This window comes from Uloborus diversus, chromosome 6 (genome assembly GCF_026930045.1).
Source record: "Uloborus diversus isolate 005 chromosome 6, Udiv.v.3.1, whole genome shotgun sequence".
NCBI lineage: Eukaryota > Metazoa > Arthropoda > Arachnida > Araneae > Uloboridae > Uloborus > Uloborus diversus.
This window is the reverse complement of record NC_072736.1, coordinates 55882209-55894524: the sequence shown is the minus strand read 5'-3', so window position 1 is coordinate 55894524 and position 12316 is coordinate 55882209. Positions and strand designations below refer to the sequence as shown.

The 12316-nt window shown below is 32.4% G+C and overlaps 1 protein-coding gene across 1 annotated transcript in view; it reads right to left on the bottom strand.

Moving 5' to 3' along the window:
* The window catches only part of LOC129224763 (hypoxia-inducible factor 1-alpha-like), a 389541-nt gene that overhangs the window by 149145 nt on the left and 228080 nt on the right, over window positions 1-12316 (bottom strand). The window lies entirely within an intron of this gene.

The following is a 12316-nucleotide window of genomic DNA, read 5'->3' as shown; positions in this document are numbered from 1 at the left end:
GCCTACTATGAATTAAAAAAGAATAATCAAAATCGGTTCACTAGGTGAGACGCTGTGAGTGGACAAAAAAAAAAAAAAAAACATACATACGGTATGAACTGATAACCGCCTCCTTTTTGAAGTCGGTTAAAAAAAGGATTTTAAGGATTAATTTACATATTAATAGTAGCTTTAATGTTATTTGAGCGTGTTGTTTTACTAATTTTGCGGATTAGTTTTAACTCCATTACCTTATAGTATATTTAATGATTTTTTTTTACCAAAATTAATTTGGCGGAATTTTTACATTTTAATGCAACTTTTGTAATGGCTGTAGCGACAAGATTTTTGAACACTCGTCATGACCACGTTATTGAAAACACTGCCCACGAAATATGTTCTAAAAATCATTTTATTTAATTTCCTTTTTTATTTTTGCAATTGAAGCAGCATTAAAATATAAAGTAATAAATCAAAATCCATTATTTATCGCAAAAGACCACATCACCATTCATTGCCAGAGAATGGCCAAGTTTATGAAGCAGCGTAAAATGTTTGCTTATTCTAGTCATAAGATATGATTTTTAATTCCGAACAAAAGATGGTACATTTTAAGAAAATGTTCTGCACTTATTTGGCCATTCCTGATGAGAAATAAATCTTTCTTCAACGGTAATTAGGGGCAGGGGGCAGGCACGATTTATTTTTATTTATTTATTTATTTATTTATTTTGAAAGTTTGGGAATTTATTTCGATATTTGAGACTTTAGTTGGCGAATTAAGCGCAATGATTATTTTTTGATGCATTAATGATTAGGTGTCAAAACACTTGGCAACAATTGGAACTGCTTTAGCCCTGGCTATTGGGCGGTAATTTACTGAATATTTCTAAGAGTACTTGAAATCGTCCTGCGATGTTCAGGGTTGGCTGAGTCAGGGGGCCTAGAGGTAAAAAATGTATACGTGCATGGTTTTTGTTTCTTTTTTAAAGTGTAATATAAACGTAATCTGAAGATATTCCCTTCTTTAAAGCGCTTAAACAATAGGCCTGTTCTGGTCTTGTAAAGAAATATCCGTCAGTAACTATGAATCTGGTGCAAGACAAACTTAACAGCTTTTTTTTGAAGGTGATTTACATTTTCCAAAACGGCTGCAATTCAATCCTAAATTATATTGCATCTGTGCATGCAAGACGATAAATTAATCCTTTTAGGTTAAAAAATAGTTCGTACCAGACCCATGCATTTGTTTTCAGCAAAATATTATCACTTTGGCGGCAAAATGACTATTTGTCGTGGCGAAAACACTTTGCAATATACCTCTTTAAAACTCAAGAAAAATCATGTTTTATGCTATGAAATTATTACTTCCTACATGGCGTAAATGCTTCGCAATATAAGTGTTAAGACTCGTAAATACTGAAAACAGACAAATGAAGTTGAATGTATATTTATAGATGAGAAAATGTACAAATGTGTGCTTGGGGTTATATCGCGTATGTCTAAAAGAGGAGTATCGGAACATATTTTATAACTTTTTTTTCCAACGTTACGTAATCGTAAGTAGCAGTTTCTTCAACTCAAAAATCTTAAGAACTCAGTAAAACAGTAATATCTGCGTCACCCGGCTTTGCACGGTTTACCTCGAAAATAAAAGTTTTGTTAAGTGACGCGTGTTCAACAATCAGGCTTAACAAAAAAAAAAAAAAAATCAGTAAAATTTTGCGCCAGATTGCGGAAAAATAACCGAAAAAGGACATTTTAAATCCACCGATTCCAGGAAAAGCCTCAATCCAGAAATGTATTTGTTCATATTTTAGTAAAAGATGGCAACAGATCTTTTTTCTTAATGATTTTCTTTCAACAAATTAATAAAAGCATTGTTGCGGAAAATTGAGATGAATATAATTTTTATCGGAGGATTATGTTAAATAGCCAAACATGAAGACGAAAATTACGAATCTATCGATACCTGGTTCGATGGTCAGTTTACTAGCGTTCGGGAGAAGTAACTAGGACATACATACATAGGAACATACGGTCAGTTTTTAATTATATAAGATGCTTTCAATGACATCAAGAAAAGCACACCATTGTTACATTAAATTTTCTACAATAACGTTAAAAGAAGTTGTACAAATAATGCAAACGATTTCCGACACGCGTTTCGAAGTTTAGCATTGTAAAAAGAGACTACAACGCAAAAAGATGTTTTAACGGAGAACAGGCATTTAAATAGCCAGTTTCGCCTTATTGCGCGCTTGTACTAATTTAATGGTGTTCCTCATCACAGGGGGTGAGCTGACCCTTTAACCCTTCTCTGAATCTGCCCTTCAATTGACAGTAAATAAGCCACTTAAAAGCAGGCGCTTTGCAGGTACTTTAAACCGTGATAAGAAAACTATCTCTAAAAAAATTGAGGGGGGGGGGAGACAAGCCGATCCTCGAAAGGTAGAATCTTGGACCTGCTCCTTACCAAGTGGCAAAGCGGGATATCAAATACTATCAGAGGAGGTTTAAGTCAATCCCAGGATGTACTGTAAACGTAGGCTTTGGAAAATCCCTACTTCCAGTGTCCAGGTAATAAGCTTGGAGCAGGAATTAGTAAATAGAGGGAACAAGTCAAATCATTTGCTTAGCAAAGGCTGAGGCGAAAACCCGAAGTCACGTGACTCAGCAACGACGAATGGTTGACACGTTTTGCGTGAAACTTGTGAAAGAACTCGGATTTCTTCCAATGCTTTGCGGTCGGGTGATAGCTTTTAAAGCTATCACCCGACTTGGAATCTTTGTTTAACGAATGAAAATCTTCAATCTCCCTCCATTTTATCTCTTCTCAATGGTAATAAGTCGGAGCATAGCATTCCTTGTAAACGCCTTCTATATGAGGGCAAGAATGTCTATGGTTTTACAATCATTTGATGTCCGAGATGGGGTTCTTCCGCGAAAATGCTCAACACACTAGTCTTCATTTTTCAACACAATCCGCATTTGGTGAACTTAAAGTCGCTCATGCAAAAAAAAAAAAAGTATTAGGATTGGCAGTATGAGTTAAAACCAGGGGTTTTGGATAAGTACCCTCTCCCCTTCCCCCCTTAACCCACAATATTAAAATACTTTAATGGGGATGAAACCTTACAAAATAAACGTCCCCTGAAATTACTGGTTATGAGCAAATAAAACTTTTATTAAGAAAGAACGCTTGTATGAGCTATTTATCAACACGCAACACACTATCTGTAGCGGAAAAATAAATTGTTTCAAATCATTCATCACTCACAAGTTTTACTTGCATCTAGCACCTCTATAATTTTAACCACCATTAGCCAGGTTTATTTTATGCGAAATAAAAAAAAAAAAAAAAAAAAAAACTGCTTCACTCAAGTCCTGAAGGTTTTTTTTTTACTAATCATAAATTCAAGAAGACAGAACATGCCAAAACGATATTTATTATTCTACTGATTGAAAAGTAAGTAAAAAAAGCAAAGCTCATGGATATAGTTAAGATAAAAACAAAGTAAAGTAAAAGTGTGCAAGTATGTACTATAATACAATCAATACTTGATTGCCAGACATCTGGATGCAAATTCATTCTGAACTCAAATTGACAAATAACCGATTTTGACATCGCGAAGGTATTAAGTGATTTTACTACTTTGCGCATGTATTGAGAGGAATTAAGAGAAAAGCGGCTACTTAGAAACACAAAAATGATTGATTCACAAAAAGAAAAAAAATAACGGCACCGACACCAAATGGAATTAGTTCCACTTCAAAATACGAAGAGCAGTCAAAAAACAAAACAAATGCCGACTGATTCAACCATTGCAAGTATCTAGACCAGAGATTTGCAAATTTTTTCATGGATCGGCCCAATGAAAGAATTTTACGTATCATCAACCTATGAGCGAAACTCCATTGAATTCTTGAAGAATTGTTTTCCTAGGTCAATGAAAGCTGGTTAATGTTTAACGGTCAACTTAAGTGGAGATGTAAAATTTCTGGAAATTTTAAAATGGCGGAAAAACTTCTTTTCCAGTTTTTTTTTTCTCAAAGAAAGGAAAATGGAAAATTGATTTTCACAAAAAAAAAAAAAGGAATAAAATCTTCTAACAGTTATATTTTCTTAGAAAGCATGAAATGTTAACAATTTAAAAAAATAAACATATGGAATTCATTTTTTTCTTCTTAATAGAGATATATATTCAGCATTTGCTGTTGAAAAAAATCTGTTTCAAAACTGTCAATAGCTTTCTTCGTTTACAATACCGAAAATTATTCAAATTAGTCGAATTATCTTTCAACCATTAATTTGGGACAGGATGTGATTTTTGTAATTATCAAATCAATCTTTTTGACAGTAATATGATGTTTTGATTAAAGAAATTGAGAAAATTTTAAAAGGACTCTTGCTTTTTTTTTTTTTTTAAGCACTTTTATTATACTTGGCCTATTTTCACGGAGTAATCTGAGGCTTGGTTTTGCTTATATCTTAGCAACTAGACAACTTAGAGACTTCAAGATTTCACTAAGTGATTTGCTTAATCATAAGGTACAACTTAACGCTGAAAAATTAAAATTCTAACACAAAATAATTTCGGTTAGGATGGAAAACAGCAAATTTCATTTAATTTCTCCATTAAATGTTTAGTTTAAGTATAAAACCCATTGTTACAATTTTTTTGCCTTGTGACAGTAATATTAATAGTAATCATAATGAAAATTTTAAATCAAAGCTTCTCTGGACATAAAAATTTTGTTTGAAAACGAAAAACTTTAAAATAACAGATTTTTTAAAAACAATACTAAGCACTTTTCATAAAGCACTCAAAATGACAAAATAACTTTTCTGGGTCCAAAAGGACAATTTAAGTATTCCTGTAGTTTTCAATTATTCCAAGAAAAAGACTTCTCAAACGAAGAAAAGTGCGCTCAATTCATTTCAAACTACACTTTCCCATTAAGAAAAATATGCATGTTTCAACACTCAACTTTATGATTGTAAGCTAGATAATGATAAAACATTCTCTACATGACTTGAGCCGCACTTTTCTTCGTTTGAGAAGTCTTTTTCTTCGAATAATTGAAAACTACAGGAATACTTAAATTGTCCTTTCTGACCCAGAAAAGTTATTTTGTCATTTTGAGTGCATTATGAAAAGTGCTTAGTATTTTTTTAAAAAATTCTGTTATTTCAATTTGTTACATGCATTTATACAAATGTGTAGGTGTATACACACATTAAATGGACTGCATTTAACTTAAACATTCCACTAATTGAAGAAAACTGATACTATTCTGTTCTGCATGTATGAATTTACAGATCAGTGAAAAAAGTAGCCTTAATACTTGATGTACAGATACAGTAAACTCCCGATTATCCGCGGAGTTGAATGGCACAAGTGAGGCGGAAAATAAAAATCGCGGATAAACCGCAAAAATGCTAAAATAAGGGACAAATAAGGTGAAACTTGCGTTTCCTCAAAAATTTGGCTGTATCCTGCAAAAAGTGAAAATAGTACTGTAAAAATTTTTGTATTTTTGCACAACAGAACCTAACATCAAAACAAGTGTACGTACGATGAAGAAAGCACAAAAAATCTATACTTAACATTATAAAGAGAGAAGGCAAATTTTTGTGTGTTTATATGTTCGAGGTAATCTCTAGAACCACTGCAACTATTTGAAAAATTCCTTCACTATATTCGCATTTTTATTTCTTAAAAGCATTTTAATATCTGTCGTCATTGTTTGGAAGGGTAACTTTGCATGGTTCTTTTTTTTTATTTAAGCCTGTAATAGTTGAATATATGTCACTTGACACAATTTTTATTCTCAAGGTAGATCGGGTAAAGCCGGGCAACACAGCTCTTAATGTATAAAGATTTGAAAGCTACTGTTAATGTGCTTTTATACTTTTTGGTTTGTTTGGCAAAACATTTATTATTGCCAAAGAAAAAACATCCGCTTCACTCGCAAAAGGGCTGGGTTCCGGTAGCGTGGTCGCTTGGCGCATTAGGCGCGGATCAGGGTACAGGATTATTGTTTTAAAGCAACCGTAAATGTAATTAATTGTTTTGGCGATTTGTTTTGAAAGAAAAAAAACTTTTGATTTGTTTTTATCCGAGTGAAATGTACGACATTTTCTTCTTACGATGATTTTTGAATGTTCAACATGATTTTTTTTCGTTCGACGGATGGATTATGATAGTGTGGTTTCTGGGCGAGTTTGGCGATAAACAATAGAGTTGCGGAACTATTTTTACATTTGAAAGATATTATTTGATTTTTTTTTTTTTTTTTGTTTATTTGGCGAAATATTTTAAATTGCAGTAAAAACTGCTTCACTCGTTAAATAGAGTTTTAAAGCAATTGTAAATCTGATTTAACGATTCGACGAAAAGTTTTAAATTCGTAAGAAACTTTAATAGTTTTTTTTTTTTTTTAAAGGTGTGTACGCATTTTTATACAAAGAAAAATGATCATTTCACGTCAGAGGGGGAGGGGGCGTCAATTCTTTTTTTATTCAACGGACTTCTATTAAATTTTTAGCACGGGCATCGCTGTGTGGGTACTGCTAGTAATATATAATTGCATCAGAATGTGCCAGCGTCTATTTCTTTATTGTATCGTTAAAACAGTAGGACTGAAGTCGAGGCAATAAAAAGAAAAGTCGATCATAAACGCCGCAACTGCAAAAAATGTAACTTTTAAACACGCAAACGCCGCGGCGTTTCTTCCAGAAATTACTGTAGTCAGTCAATGAAAAGCCGGGGATCCGCTTGTTTCATTTGCTTTTCAAAATTAAAACACGCAGAAAATTATTTGTGCGGTATTGTAAAAAACCAGAATCAATGCACAATTAGAAGTGCTATACTAAAGAAAGAAAAAGTAGGGAAAAAAAGGGAAAAAGTAGGAAAATAAGGAAAGAGCTCTAAAAAGTAGGAAAAATAGGAACTCTTCGGGGTCTGCGTAATTTACAGACCTATAAATAAACTTTCTTTTATCAAACTGAATGACCCAATCCAACCATTCGATCAGTGGGACATCTATCATATTAATTGCCAATGTAAAATTGAATACGTAGGACAGACAAAGCGATCACTTTAGTTTCGTTTAAAGAAACATGAAAACCACGTTATAAAACAGGAAGTGAATAAATCTTCGATTGCCAAACATTGTTGGAACACAGGGCATCATTTTGTCTTTTCGGAGGCCAATATGTTCACAAAAATTAAATAATCTTTTCAATGAGTCTTTCGCGGTTCCGCATATCTCTCCAATCTTAATCGATGGGTTCAAATTTACATATTCTGATACGTCAAATCATGCTTCAGCACTCGCCGAGATCTGATTGGTCCTCTTTTGTATTTAAACTCTCCCGTGACCGTGTTCCATCCCCATTTGCTTTCTTTGCACTGAGGAAAGAGGCCTTTGCCTCTGAAACATGTTTGCATTTTAAACTTTTAAATCTTTTATTTGTGCTTTTAAACGTTGTTTCCGACTTTTAATCAACATAACTACAAAAATATCGTTCTGAAGAAAAATAATAGCAAACTACAACGTTAGAAAAGCACTAAGTTCGCAAATAAATAAATATATACATTATATACGTGCGTTTCAGAGTTACGTGTAAAAAAAATGAAGCATACGGAGATGGAGATCACACAAAAGAAGGTTGAAAAAATGCCGACTAGCTTTTGTCCAGTTGGATCCATCAACTCTTTTTTTTTTTTTTTTGTGAAGAAAAAATAGATCCTTGTAGCAAAGCACGTGTATGCCAAAATTTTGCAAGTTTTGAGATTTTTAAACTGTTGCTTTTCATTTATATCTTTCATAAAAAGAAAGAAAAAAGGAAGAAAGAAATCTCGAACATAAAATTTTCCAAGATGATTTTTTTTATAAAATTCAACGAGTGAGCCAAGCCGACAGGTAAACGAACGAAGAACTCAAAACTGCTTTTTACTCACCCGGAAGCACCGTAGACGAATAAATCATTGATGAATTCGCGCGAACAACACAAACAAAACAACCGAGCAATGAACAAAACTAACTGCTTGCGAATTTCTGATTATCCCGGAGCAGCACCAGAATTTGCAAATTAGCAATCCCCTTTTGGCGACCGGATTCGTCGCCAAACGTATGATTGTTTACCCTTTTCGAGGAAAACGCGCTTTGACATTATCTGCACATGTTTCGAAGATGGGAAATAAAATGTCGTCTGAATTTTGTCATCTTTGCAGATAGATCTGAAGAAGAATACAACTGATGAAAATTTATACAGGGTCTACAACTGGAAATGAATTTCTAAGTTGTTCAATTGTAAATGAGCAATTTCTGAATTGAGTAATTCACTACGAGGGAGAAATATCCGCGAATCGAAGTAAAAATCGATAGGCGTTTTATTATGTAACTTGTTGCCGCTAGTTACGTACTTGCGGTATTGCGCAAAGGAATATGATTACAGTTGATTTATTACGTTTCGTAATATATTCATCTAGAGACGAGTGACGAAGATGTAAAATTTCAGGAAATTTTGTGGGAAAAAAAAAATGTTTTTTCGTCCTTTCTAGACTTTAAATCCATTGTATGTTTGTATAAAATGCAGTATTTTAAACGTTTTAAGTTGTGTAAAGTTGTTGAACTAAAGATATATTTTAAAAAGAAGCTACTTTTTTAATAAAATGGTTAAAAAAAACATATCAAGTCAATTTTTTTGGGAAAAAAACCCTACAAAACAGTATATTAAGTTTTTCTATATGGAAAGATTAGAGAAAATTAAAAAAAAAAATACTTTACTTCCAGAAACCACTTAGCATAAGAATTTTAAGAAACTATTAAAACTACTCTTAAAAACATATGCGTATTTATGATAGAACTAAAAAGTTATTGAAATTATTTTGAACTAAGTTTTCAAACAGCATAATAATTGTTGCAAGAATAACAAGTAATAGTGAAAGAATAGAAATAATGTAGTTATTTTTATATAACTAATTGACATATTTATGCAAAACAGATGAAACCATTTGACATCCATTCATAGGGAGCTTTTCTTTAATCAAGAACATAGGTTTTAATGAATGAATACAGCATTTTAACAATAAAAAAATTAAGATATTTACTTAAGTACACAAGTTAACTCTATTTCAAATGATTTCAGGATGTAACGGAAAAAAAACTTAGATTGCTTTTGTAACAAACAACTTTGAAATGCAGGGGGGGGGAAGAAAAAAAAAGCAATTAGTTAATTTTAAAATATATAAAAGAAGAATACAACTCGGTTATAAAATTAAAGAATCACTTAAGTCTAAAGAAAAGAAAACCTTTATAATATGCGGTGACAACAAATAGTATAACGGCAAAAAAAAACAAAGATTTTTTTATTGAAAGTTCAATTTTAGCAATTAAATTAAAAACACGAAGAAGTAATAACTTTTAAGCTTTTATAGTATTAATTCAAAAACCAAAGATTTCTTCTTGAAATCGTGATTACATTACGCTAATTACTTCGAGACAATGGAATAAAGGCAAAGGAGCTCAGGCATTAATGAAGGCTTCCTCGCATTGAAAGCGTAAAAGGAAATTTCAAGCTAGGTAAAATAAACAACCTAACAGACACAGAAGCAATCTTAGGAAGTTCATCTTGTGGTTAATAAGTAAGATTCAATACTTTGACGTTGAGGAAAAAAGATGCACAAATATGCGGCAGTGTATAATCGCTCCTCATTAATTTTTTTTTTTTTTTTTTTGAACAGATAATTGGCGGAAAATGCGTAGGGAATTAGAGTACTTAATTTTGTAAAGCAAAAAAAAAATTTTTTTCCTTCATAAAATTAATTTTCCCTGATTTTTTGTAATTTTTTCAAACATCCCTGATATTTCCCTGATTAATAAAGTTCCCTGACTTTTCCCTGATCTCCCTGATCTGTCGCCACCCTGAAAAAGTTGAGATTTTGCAAATTAAATTTTTTTAAAAAGTTATTTTCTTCGAAAACACAAACTGGGATTAAATATATAAAAAATGCAGTATCGTACAACATAGCTCTTCCGCAAGCCATTCATGCGGGGGGGGGGGGGAGCAAGAGGTATGAGGAAGCACGTTCTGAAAAAATAACACTATGTTAAAATTTTTAAAAAAATCACTTTTTTTTCGGGGGAGGGGGCGCACCGAAGTCTGTGTACGCTACTGTAAAAATTTATGCTATCCAGTGTCCCCTCAGTTTCGCCGACATTTCATCCCTCCCCCCTCCGTTTTTCAGATTCAATCATACATGGGTCTGAGGAAATTACTTCCTCCCCCCAAGGATTACTTCCACCCCCTCGAAGTTTCAATATTGAAACTTCGAATAGCGACAACCCTATGATTAGACCACTTTTGCTCAGGCAACCTATATTGTTGCTTTTGTAATATTTTTACCTATAGCCCAATAAATTTAGGCCAAAAAAAGGGTCGATGCGCCACAAATTTATAATTAGATGAATTTTTAAGGATTAGTTCTTGAATATGCGTAGAACAAATCCTGAAAAGTCCCCGAAGGTCCCATGTGAGATTCTATCCAAAATGGCGGATCAAAGATGGCAGCTTAGTACTTTTTGTTTTCCTTATAACTCGGTCAAAAATGAAATTCAGTTCTGAAAAAAAAAAAAAAAAACTGTAGGCTCTAGAAGTAATATTGCTTCGATACATAACTTAAAATAACCAATTAAAAAATTTCTAACATTTGTTTTGACACCAAAAGCTGAAATTTCTGTGTTCTATGTAACATGCATCAGACTACATAAGCTACTAAAATAAATAATTCTTCACATTTTTTGGGGTAATTTTTAATACCTCTTTGGGCACCTTTTAGCCCCTGACAACCCTGATTAGGGACCCGAAAAAGATAGGCCACTATTCCTAAGCGCTTTATTTCCATCTTTTACTCTTCATTTATGATACCAATTTTCAGAAAGTCGATAAGGGTAAATTACTCATTTGTAGGCACTTTTCAACCTCTGGCAACCCTGATTAGTTCATGTGAAAGTTCTAGAAATTCTTTCTTTCGCGTTTTATTTACAACTTTTCTGGGATATATATATCATGATTTCTATCAAGATATATATCCGATATTTATTTTGAAAATATCATGATATTTTGATATTTTCGATATTTATTTTTTTTCAACTATGGTATTTTCAATACTAAAAGTATCTTAATCATAGTAATTTTGTTTATTCATTACTAAAAATAACCAAATATTTATTCACTATATTTTATAACTAGTGGTACCCGCACGGCTTTGCCCGTAATAGAAAATTAAAAGGTCTTTTGGTTCGCCAGTATATTTACAAATAATGTATGGTGAATTTTCTCGCCAATTGGCTCGTGCCCATGTTACGGTTCCACGTTATGTTAATTTCGTAATTTACTCGTCCATCTTATGATAATCTTGTTCTTAAAATTGGAATAGAAAAAGAACCACATCGAATTTTTGAAAAATCGCTTCGAGGTGCACACCCCCATGCTACAAACTAACTTTGTGCCAAATTTCATGAAAATCGGCAGAATGGTCTAGGCGCTATGCGCGTCACAGAGATCCTGACAGACAGAGAGACTTTCAGCTTTATTATTAGTAAATATGTATAATACATCATTAATATAACAAAGTAATATAATATTCCTTTTTACTTGTGTTCTATATTCATAAAATTATTAGTAATGTAACAATTTTAATTCTTATTAAAAGTGCCTAATTCAATTTTAAACATTGCCCAGAAAAAAAGAAAATGCCTTATGACTGTGTACCGACTAATGCATAATATTTATTTTTGAATCATATAACTGTAAAAATGAGTAAAACAGCTAATGCTAATTTAACTCCATTAAAATTGATAGAAATGTAATGAAAAGAGTGATTTAAGGATGCATTTATTATTTTGAAGACTTTAGTTTGTGCTAATTGAAAATATCGGATATGTATCAAAATATCCGATATATATTAAAATATGGGATATTTTCAAAAATGTCATGATATTTTCGAACCTTGCAACTTTTACTCTTCATCGTGTGGAAAATTATTTGATTTAGGATGGCAACAGTCCTTCAGCGCTCCCTGGCATGAACTCGAATCAATAAGAGTGGTAAATAGTATATATTTGGTAAAGTTATACTTTGATTGGTACATCAATCTAGTAATGTCTTGTATAACAAAGATATAATTAGTAACATTTGTTAGTGAACTCGTTAAAGAGTTCAGGTGAGGAGTGTGAAGCGAAACTTGTGGTTTCTTTTTATAGAATGATTTGATTCGCTTTCCTTTTATTTTATGTATTACGCCATTTTAAGCCACTCCCCTTT